This window comes from Canis aureus, chromosome 20, assembly GCF_053574225.1.
Source record: "Canis aureus isolate CA01 chromosome 20, VMU_Caureus_v.1.0, whole genome shotgun sequence".
Taxonomy (NCBI): Eukaryota; Metazoa; Chordata; class Mammalia; order Carnivora; family Canidae; genus Canis; species Canis aureus.
This window is the reverse complement of record NC_135630.1, coordinates 9,605,093-9,613,779: the sequence shown is the minus strand read 5'-3', so window position 1 is coordinate 9,613,779 and position 8,687 is coordinate 9,605,093. Positions and strand designations below refer to the sequence as shown.

Sequence of the window (8,687 nt, the reverse complement as noted above, 5' to 3'; positions counted from 1 at the left end):
TAGCTATATAATTTACTAAGAATGCCCAAAGCACTTGCAATCTAATTTGCAGTTCAGCAATGAATACCATTTCCTAACGAAATCTACCTGAAATTTCCTTTTGAGGCTCTGGAAAAAATACGCTGGTGACACCTGTGTGTCTTCCTTCTGGCGCTGACTCAAAAACACAAAACAAAACAAAACAAAACAAAACCTGCCAAGAGAACGCTATACCTTGTGCAAGGGAGCATAGGAGAAGGAATCACAGGAATGGATTTGTTTTTACTGCCAGGTTATCTGAACCAATACAGCCACTCTACATTTCTTTTTTAAATTTAGACTTTTTTTTTTTTTCAGTGTCTTCCAAATCCACTAATGTGCCATATCCATGAGAGCTTCACCAGCATGGACTTTACCCAAATCTTGGCTCTCTGACAGATGATTGATAGACAGACAGATAGATGATAGGTATCGATACAGAAAAACCCAGACTTCATCATTTCATAACTGGCCGGTCTGTCTTCCACGGCAGTCCAGAGTGTCGATTCCGAATCCTAGTGCTAATTTCATTTCTGTCACTTACTCCGGAAGCACCACTGTCTCCATGTCACCCTTACGGAAGGGAAATAAAGTAGAAAGTTACTGTCACAGTGTACAGTTAATCATACACTATCGTTTTTGTCTTATAAAAAGATAGCTCTCCCTTACCTTCTCGAGATTAAGGCATGAGGAATCCTTGAAAGGTGTTTTGGGAATCTTCTGTGAAAGCTGAAAATATGTTACTTACTTTTATTTTTAACTTTAATCTCTCCCCCTCTATTCATATAGAGGAATTCCGATTCCTAGTGTCAAAGCAATAATGACAAAGCAGGGGATCCCTGGGTGGCTCAGTGGTTTAGCGCCTGCCTTTGGGCCAGGGCCTGATCCTGGAGACCCGGGATCGAGTCCCGTGTCGGGCTCCCTGCATGGAGCCTGCTTCTCCCTCTGCCTGTGTCTCTGCCTCTCTCTCTCTGTCTACCATGAATATATAAATTTAAAAATCTTTAAAAAATGATAATAATAACAAAGCAGCTAAGAGAAATTGCAGCTAACAATTGCTAGGTGAAATCTAAATTCTTACAAGCATTCCCTATCACAGAGATAATCACAGAGATAATACTCACCAATGACGGAGACTATAGAAATAAAATCACCAGGCTGAGTTAATTTAGTTAACAAATGGCATAATTTGGAAGCCTGTTAGAAAAGCCAGAGGTGCCAGCTCTACCCACAACAGCGTTAATCACTCGCCATCCAGCCAATTTAAGGTAACCAGAGATCAGACCATTAAGGTATAAATTGGAAAAAGCCAAGTTCATAATGCCTCCAATGATCTACATCTGGTTGTCGATCTCTCATTTTCCACTTGATAGGCCTCTTTATACCGTATAAGAAGTTCTTGAGTTTATAAATTTTGAAAATACTAGTGGAGAAGCATATTTAATGTTTTTAAGGCCTACCAGAATATCAGCCATTGAAAGGGAACAGAGGCATCCCAAAACAAAAGGAGCAGAAGCTAAGGCCATAGGAGCAGGAGCGCCTGCCCCCAGGTCACACCTCCCATTGCTAACCCCTCTCCCCCACGCACGACTCCGCAGGATGCCTCAGGTATCCAAAAGCGTGGCAGACTGTGCAACAAAAGAGAATGCCACAATATTTTGATTTTTCATTTCCATCACCATGGAATGAAAACCATAATCTATTGAGTAAAAATGAAAGTGAACCTGCTTTTCAAGCATCCCCTTGCTCCTCAGTCCTAACCGAATGGCTCTCCACACACTTCAGCTAACAACAAGAACCCGTATTTGTTTGTAGAGCACCAGACAGAAAATTAATGTAGTCAGCTGTTCACTTTCCAATTAATTTAGTGAAGCGGCAACTAAATAATCCAATTCCATCAAGTCTGAACATAAAAATATCAGCTGCATAGCACTTGGCAACAGGAGAAGGAAGAGAAGTCACTAGCATTTTTAAATGCCCTCTACATCGGGCACTTCGCTAGGCCCTTGCACGGATCTTTTATATTTTCATCCTCATAGGAGCACAGGAAAGGAAGGAATGATTATCCCCATTTTACATAAACTCTCCTTAAGTGCAAAATTTAAATGACGTCCCCAAGACCACGGAACGAGTGTGTGGTATCGCTGGGACGAGACCCGAGGTCTCTTGGACTCCTTGAGTTAAAATGGAAATAAGGAAATGATAAAAAATCATGACACCTTATGTATGATTATTCACTACGTGAGTCTCTGGACTTAATTTTAATAATTCTGTTTTTTTTTTTTAATATGGAACGCTTCACGAATTTGTGTGTCATCCTTGCACAGGGGCCGTGCTAATCTTCTCTGTATCATTCCAATTTTAGTATATGTGCTGCCGAAGCGAGCACAATTCTGTTTTTTTTTTTTTTTTTTTTTTTTTTAATTCTGTTTATTTTTAAGTGTTACATTTGCTTTGCCTCTACCTTATTCTTGGGGATAGTCATTTACTTCTTAAGAAACAAGAAGTTCATCTGTACCCATTCCTTTCTCCTCCTTCATCTGCACCCTTTCCTTCCTTCACTGGCTCGTTTAGATCTCCCAGAGATCCAGGCAAGTCAAGATCCCCATATGACTTGATGGGAATTAATGAATTGTGTTTAATGAAAAATTAATTCTGAATACAGATTGTTACACTTTATGGATACTTCTCATGTGCGTTTGTGATTAGAATAACTTTACAGAGGATTAAGGCCCAATAAAACCCCACAAGATGTACAGTGAATGTGTCAGACATCTAAAAATTCTTGAGAAAGCAATTATACTGAGTGCTGTCTAATAATAAATCCAAATGGACAGCTCTGGTACGAACCGCGTATCCTAACAACACTACCCCCACCTGACTCTGCATTGCAATCTTTGCTAGACTCTCTGCAAAAGAACAGATGTTCTGCTTTGGGTTGAGAAATCAACAGTTACCATTCATATGTTCCAAAAATTCAAGGGCCTAGTGCTGCTGTTTTAAGGATGCTAATTAATTCTAGCCCTTATGCTCCAATATTCTTGCAGTTTCAATCAACCGCATTCTCATAGGACTTTGGTCCCAGCGTCTCCTTTGAAAGCCTGTGGGGAAAAGCAACTAGGAAGTGTACACTCCACGGACCTGGGGGGAAAGAAAAGGATTCATCTGATATGCTCTGATTTCGTCTGTTTCTCATAATGTTCTCATTGCCTTCCTCTCTGTGTATTGATTTGAACAGGTAGGCCCAGCCCAGACGACAAATTTAATTGAAATCAAACCTGGAGATGCCTTTGGTCATACTTTTTTTTTTTTTTTTTTCCCATTTATTCGCCACTGAAACACAGGAACACAGACTAATTTTGGAAGCTGCATAGAAAGAGCTATTTACTGAATCTGCTTCTGGGTTTGTTTATGTCTTTGTTTTTATGTCTGGTGTTGACTGTGCATAACATCCAGCTAGGAGCGGGGTAAAAATGCAGGTTCCTGGGCTTCACAGCATACAGATTGGTAGATCTGTGAAAGTACTGGGGTATCTGCAACCTTTACCTAAAAGCCCTACTCTGAAGCAGATGATCTGGGGGACCTCGGGAAGTGCTGTGTTCATCCACATGCACGCCTGGACGTGGGTGTTAACAATCCCTGCGACCTTGGCCCCAGATGAGAGAGGCTCCAGTGAAAACAGTGCCACGAAGCAAGTCTGGCATTAAGATCCCACTCCACTTACTTTAACAGATCCTGTTCTGCTCCTGGCCCCACAGACATCCTTCACGCCAGAGTTTTCCATAGCGTCCTATGGTTTGAATCACCTAGGGTATGACAATCCCTGGAACCTCAGACAGAGTCCAGTGATTTGTTTTTTTTAACAAGCATGCCAGGCAAATGTTACGTACCCTAAAGTTCGCTGCATAACACCAAGGCAAGTATGCCCAGGGAAGGAGCATCAGCTGAGGAGTCAGCCAGATGTGGGTTAGAACCCCAGATATTTTACTTATTACTGCCTGACTTGGGTACGTTCCTTAATCTTGACTTAATTTCGGTGAGCTTTGGGTCCCTCCCTGTAAATTTGGGACAGCTCCAAATTGTCGTGAGAATGTATGTCAAAATGCAGAGCACAGAGTACAAATCTGAAGACAGAAAGAGCAAGGGTTTTCACATTTGTGTGTTGCCCACTCATCTGAGGAACAGGGCCTGCCATCCTTTCCAACAATTATTCGCATGAGCTGATATACAAGATTCTTTTGTTGTTTTGCTCAAGGAGGGCAAGGAATTATTTTTTGTTTTAGGAGAGTCTGGGAGGGAGAAATGAAGAACACAGGGAAGGTAATAAGGGACCTATTCCCGCCCTGCCACTTGGCTTCATATGGTTCCTCAAGTCAGAGAGGACAAGGTCTGAAGGAGCTGTGTTCTTTTTCTTAAAGATTTTATGTATTTATTCATGAAAGACACAAAGAGAGAGAGGCAGAGACATGGGCAGAGGGAGACGCAGGCTCCATGCAGGGAGCCCGATGTGGGACTCGATCCCGGGTCTCCAGGATCAGGCCCTGGTCTGAAGGCAGATGCTCAACCACTGAGCCACCCGGGCTGCCCCTGAAGTAACTGTTTTCTAAAGCGACTTTTGTGACTGTATACCCAAGTTGTGATGTTTTAGGGCCCAAGTGAGGCAAAGAAATGGAAGAGAGCCAGTCTCCATTTCGGCGGAGAATCCCCTGACACTCAGAAGCCTAAAGATGGGCATGAGTAGAACCAAAAGGCAGCACTTAGCACCAGTATCAGTGGCCTCACAGCTGCCACCATGACCAAACAGACATCTGAGATGCAGAGGCCCCCCTCCGATGGCTCTGAGGGCTGGGAGCCAGGGGGTCGCCGCAGAAAGCAAGCAGAACAGTCCATAATGCTGCTTAATTTCTAAAGCTGAGAATTCAGTTGTCAGGTACATGCCCAGCTTCACCTGCGGCCCCACACACGCCTGGAGAGGTCTTAAAAAAAGAAAAAAAAAAAAGAGGATAAAAAAATGCCTATTATTGGTCCCAAGGGGGACCAGCTCAGCAAGAGCAGAGAGAAGTTAATGAGTTTTTTTTTTTCTTTGCCAGAACTAAATGTCCAAATAAAAGCTCCAATGGCGTTAAGGATCATTTCTACATGGGCTTCGTTGTCAGTGACCTCAAACAAATTATTTTACCCTATATATGATACAGTCTCCTCATCTGTGAATTAGCCTACCTGAGAGATGCTCCAGGCTTAACATCTGAGGGTAAAAATAGCTCAGGATGATACCTAGAAAGCATACAAAAGAGTCAAAAATTAAGGGTTTGGTCTATAGCTGATGGTCAAGGGGTGGTGGAAAGGGAGGTGGGCGGGGGGTGGGGGTGACTGGGTGACAGGCACTGAGAGAGGCACTTGATGGGATGAGCACTGGGTGTTATACTATATGTTGGCAAATTGAACTCCAATTAAAAATAAATAAATAAAATAAATAAATAAATAAATAAATAAATAAATAAATAAATGCTTTTAAATTAAAAAAAGTAAATCTCTCACCATCATAAAAAAAAATAGCATTGCTGTCTGTGAATTAGATTGTATTCAGAGGGGTGGTAGGAAGAACACAGAAACTGGGGGTTTGCTCTGCCAATAGCAAGCTGAGCAACCTTAAGCAGGTCCTTTGCTCTCTGTGAGCCTCACTTTCCTCCTCTGTAAAGGGAAGGGGTCTATTTTGTCCGTCACGTTCAAGGTAGATGTCAGGTCTTGAGAAAGGCAACTAAAAATACGATCTCTTTGTGATGCCAAGGGAGTTTCATCACCCCACACTTACAAGAACCCAAATGTTGACTGAGATCTTCTGTAAGCAAAAAGAAACACTGAAAAGCCTTGTCAGGCATTCTGTAGTCGGTTGGTAATGCAGATTGGAATGTGTCTATCTTGAGCAGACCCAGATGTTTATGCCATTTGGATGTGTGTTAAAATGTTAATGCTTCACTTAATGAGATGCATCCAGGCCCCTTTCTGGCAGTAGAGCCACAGTAAAGGGGGGTGGGGGGAGAACGGGACAGTGTAGCCTCACAGGGACAATGGCACCCTGCAGTCACCAGTTTATTGATGACACTGGTCATTAGCGTTCAGTCCTCTGTGTTAATTCATTAGGTCATCAACAAATATTTACTGTGTACCTTTCCTAAGCTAGGCACTGTGCGAAGATGTGGGGAACGCAGAGTGTGGTACCCTGGCCTTCCCCCAACGTGAAGTCTCGTTTGAAGAGACAGGTATCCAAGCAATTATAAAAACAAGGCTGAAATAATTAAATAAATAAATAAATAAATAAATAAATAAATAAATAAATAAATAAAAACAAGGCTGTTTCTGACAAGCGTCACGTGATTCTAGGCAATAAGTACCATTTATCCAGAGCATTCTAAATTTATCCAATTTTTTTTTCAGCTGAATGAGGCATCAACTGTTGATGGAGTGCCCCAAGGTCTTTGCAGTGAACCTGGAATTTGGGCCTTTGAGGCAGATGGAATGGAGGCAGGTAAAGAGAGGAAGGACCCAGAGGAAGCTGACTTTAGGAAGGGAAATTAGCATAAACAGTGACACTGAGCCGGGAAATCCCAAAGCCACCAGAACAAAGCAGGTGAAACCCGACAGTGTTGCTCAATGCGGGAACCACCTCCAGGTCCCCACTCACTATTTCTGTGCCTCACAAAGAGGATCCCATCCAACTGATTATTATAAACAGCTCCCTGACACCAAGTGCTTGTTTCTTTAACCAGAATTAATCATTTCATTAACTTAAGTGGTTAGTTGCCAGACTACAGTCCAGAGATCTGTAGATCCAATCTTTCCAGTAACACCAGGCAAAAAAACAAACACCTCACTCTTGCTCACATCCAGTAAGAAGAGAACAGTGTGCGGCCCCACTGCGCTCTTAGTGTTAGGTGGACCTTTGGCCTTTAGCCAACCTGATAGCCATCAGGGCAGGAGCAAGAAAGGGGCCAAAAGGCCAAACCAAGGGGCTTCCCACTGGAAAACAGATTGACCTCTCTGGATGGAGCAGTATGTCATGGCTCTGCTGAGCATGGAAGAGATGCTGCTAACCATTGGCCATTGGTGATACCCTATCCCTACTGTGAACGTTCCTTGCAAACTACAAAGACCTTTAAAATGACATCAGCAGCCGCTGGGGCTGGAAATAAACTCAGGATTAATACCAGCCAGAAATGTAAACATTAGGATAAGCAAATATGTTCCCCCAAAGAGATAGCCTTCAGACCATACATCTAGCCATACCCTCCCTCACAACTGAGTTGAATTCATCTTATTTAATAAGTGCGAGCCTAAAACAATCCTCATTATTTTATATATTTTTCTGTAGTTGGAGTGCTTTAAATCATACAAAGCTTTTTACAAACAAATTACCTTCTTTGCCAAGTTTCTATTTCAATGACCTTCCATAACACGGCAGGTCTATTATTTTAAAGTTTGGTGTTTTTCCTTCACCTTACACATTCCACCCTTTGACAAGTTTCTCTCAATTGGCAGTTTCTATTTATATTTCAACATATTAGTATAACAAATTTAAATAAAATCCTCCACTTGTATCATTAATTAGCATTTGGCAATGGGCCTGATTATATGCCCTTGGCAGCAAAATGATTTAAGTATCTAAAAGGTTATTTTTATCATTTATTAAGAATGCCTGTTAGCAAACTATTCCCGCCAACTTCTCAACGAGGATTCTGCAGATTCCAGTGCAGCTCTTGACATACCTCTCCAGGTTCTGCTGAGTAACTGACAGTCGGTGTGGTCAGTTTTTCTAACAAATGAGGAAAGCCTGTCTGAATAAAAGGAAGTTTAAGTGATAATAATAATAATAATAATAATAATAATAATAATAATTTAAGTTTAAATGATTTAAGATAATTTTGCTAATCTCTGCTGGAATTTGAGGAAACAAAATTTTCCCCTCATCTTTGACAGTTTAGCAAAATATGAACTGGGCTTTATTTAACCAGCAGAAGTCCTAATCTGTACTCTTCCAACTAAGAAGCTGAATATATCTCTTCAAACACCCTGACTGAATATGAACTGCACGAAGCCTGGAAAATTTTTGCTTTATAGCTATGAACTCTCATTCCTAGGTCTCCGGCTTACTGGGTATTTCCAGAAACTAGCCCAGAGCCTGGAATATGAGTGCTCAGTAAATATCTATTACGTAGGGGTGCCTGGGTGGCTCAATCAGTTGAGCAACCAACTCTTGATTTCAGCTCAGGTCATGATCTTGGGACTCGAGCCCCGCATCCAGCTCCTCAGTCAGTGGGGAGTCTGCTTGAGATTCTTCTGTCTCCTTCTCCCTCTCCCCGTCTCCCTGCTCACACGCTCTCTCTAAATAAATAAATAAAATATTTTTTAATTTTTATTTTTTTTTTGTAAATTTATTTTTTTTGGTGTTTAATTTGCCAACATATAGAATAACACCCAGTGCTCATCCCATCAAGTGCCCCCCTCAGTGCCTGTCACCCAGTCACCCCCACCCCTTACCCACCTCCCCTTCCACCACCCCTAGTTCATTTCCCAGAGTTAGGAGTCTCTCATGTTCTGTCTCCCTTTCTGATATTTCCCACTCATTTTTTCTCCTTTCCCCTTTATTCCCTGCCACTATTTTTTATAGTCCC

At 41.9% G+C, this 8,687-nt stretch overlaps 1 non-coding gene across 1 annotated transcript; it reads right to left on the bottom strand.

Annotated features, from left to right (window-relative positions):
• Positions 1–2,300: 2,300 nt before the first annotated feature.
• LOC144292025 (U6 spliceosomal RNA) lies at positions 2,301–2,407 on the bottom strand. The gene has a single exon (XR_013359562.1). It is a non-coding gene; the product is annotated as a U6 spliceosomal RNA (small nuclear RNA).
• Positions 2,408–8,687: the final 6,280 nt, after the last annotated feature.